Source organism: Montipora foliosa, chromosome 4 (assembly GCF_036669935.1).
Source record: "Montipora foliosa isolate CH-2021 chromosome 4, ASM3666993v2, whole genome shotgun sequence".
NCBI classification, from domain to species: Eukaryota; Metazoa; Cnidaria; class Anthozoa; order Scleractinia; family Acroporidae; genus Montipora; species Montipora foliosa.
Window position 1 is genome coordinate 32,084,097 of NC_090872.1, and position 2,500 is coordinate 32,086,596.

A 2,500-nucleotide genomic window follows, 5' to 3' on the forward strand; every position below is an offset into this window, starting at 1 on the left:
GCGTTGAAACCTAAAATTTGAACATTGATCTCTTATCAGGCCTGATAACGTGAAACGTCTATTGCGTAATCGTACATCAAGAGACAATAAACGAGCCAGTAAATCACCGCGAGATCATTTGCGAAACTCGGAATACCCGGCCACTATTGTGTGAAATTGGCATGAAACAATAAACACCTCTGATGTTCAAGTATCCGTTCTGAGATTGAATCCTCATTTTTCCTGGGTTGAATACTTTTCTTGGAGCCCAATTAAGCCTTCGGAAAAATTAGGGTCATGTTAGGATTAGTTATACATGGATATCAATTGACTGACTTATTATAGAGACGTAAATAATGAAAAGAACTGTGTTGGGTTGAGCATGTTCGTTGTTGTAGTGTAACGGTGAAGACTGCACAGCATCATAGATCAGGAGAGTTCGACTTCGAGTTCGAGTAACGGTAAATGCACAGTTGAAACTGAATGAGTAAGTGTATGAAGATGTGCTGAGATGCGTGAGACAGACCTTGACGGAAGGGGTGGGGAGAGGGGGAGGGGGAGGGGTTTGATAGCTGCTTTAAACTCGGTAAAGTGCGAATTCAACCTAATTGTAGGCAAAATGAGGATCACCAATTAACCGAGGTAAAACGGATTCAACCTAAGCCCGGATTTGACCAACAACTCAAATACTGTAAGTGGCTGTGTGCGATAATCGAACTACTTTGCTCTTCCATGGGCATTTTTTAAAGACAAATAGATTGAAGTGAACTTCTGTTCTATTCAGTGAACCACTTTAGACTGTAGCCCTTATAGATAATAATTCGGAACTAATGAAACATAACTGTTATGGTAAGGATTAACAGTCTTTGAGATCCAGGATCTTATAACTCAAGCAATACCAGTGCAATTAATGCTCCGATATCGAAGGTCTCCCAGGGGTTTTTGGGAACAAGAGAACATGGCTAATTTAAAATGGGAAATAGGGGAACAAAGATAAAATTTCTTGGACAACAAGAGAACATAAACCATTTTAGGGATCAAAAAGCTGCGAACAAGTTTGGAAGTCATTTCGGGAACGAGGGAATGCTTACCTGCGTAGCAAGCGTTTCCGTTGGGTTTCACAGAACAGAACTTTTCACCGAGCAAAAAATGAAGAGAGTGGGGAGGGGGAGAGGAAGGAAGGAAACGCTTGCCTGCAAACCTCAACATTCCGAAGAACGCCTTTTTCACACTTTCACTCTTGAGCGCATAACTGTCTGGAACGTCTAAAAAAACCCCGTCTAATTTAGAAAGAGGACTTATCAACAGAAATAAATTAAAGTCATTGCCAATTTTAAAAGCAAACACGGCAAAAGTGAAACTAAGACCTCGTTCCCAGGGTCTCTCTGAACGACAATGGAGGTAGAGACGAGAGACCTGGGGAACGAGTTGGTAAAACTTGTGATCGCGAAGTAAATGTTGTCTAAACTAGATAGCTTCGGGACCAGCGAAACTAAGCGATAATTGCAGAATATGCAGAGACGATTTCCAGATAAATAAAGTATTCCTTAACGTGAGTGAGTCTCTCGTGAGATGATGTCGGAATATTTAAGAGCGCCTGAATACAGCGGCAAGGTAAGAAAATTCGATTTCGATTTCGTTCGTATTTTAATGTTGAATAGGCTGGGATGTGACTAAAATCACTGCACAGTTCTTTCAGTCAAATATTCATTTATTTTAAAGAAAAGGGCAAACAACGAAAATCCGTTAAAATGTCATTTGAGGCACTAAATTATAACAAGGGTTTGGCAGCTTTGTGTGCAAAGACAAATCGTCTAAAAGACGAAATCTTAAATCGTCAAATATCTTTTGGAATGATTTTGTGAAATATTCCGCCTTTGTAAACGAAATAATTTAATTTCTAAGGCAGACAATTCACTACAGCAAAAGTACTTCCTTTTATAAATTGAATCTGCAAAATGCACGAAATCTTCAAATTGAGTGAGTTTTTGGAATTTGAATATTAAAAAAGGATAGTCTCTTTGATACGACTCGCTACTCTCGTCGCAGGGGGAATTATCACAGTTACTGAAAATTTCTTTTGCAACGCTAGACTCGAGAGCGTATCAAAGTCCGCGAAAAAAAGCAAATTTTTGACCTTCGGCATTGCCGGTCGCACGCAAATTTTACGCCGTGTACATGACTTAACCCATATTAAGTTTAAAAAGCACTTAGAAAAGCGTTCAGCGAGAATCGGAGAATATCGAGCACTCTCTAAAGGCAGCGTTCGAACTATCTGCATTATGCTTTCAAAAGAATAATTAATTTCGTCATAGACGAAATATTTGATTGACGTACAGTTATCAATATCTACATTTCAGAAAGGCCGCGCCAATTAGATCCTTGAGTTTGTGGGCAAGCGATCAATCTTAAAATGCCGGTTAATTCCGCAGATCGAATATGTGTCTCTTTCATACATTTAAAGTATAAAGGGGTTTAGTTTCTAGGGAAAGTGAGGTAAGTGCCAACGCTCCAAATGTCA

The 2,500-nt window shown here is 39.4% G+C and overlaps 1 protein-coding gene across 2 annotated transcripts in view; it reads right to left on the reverse strand.

Annotated features, from left to right (window-relative positions):
• The window catches only part of LOC138000641 (tolloid-like protein 1), a 49,193-nt gene that overhangs the window by 25,990 nt on the left and 20,703 nt on the right, over positions 1–2,500 (reverse strand). The gene's annotated exons all lie outside the window — the stretch shown is intronic.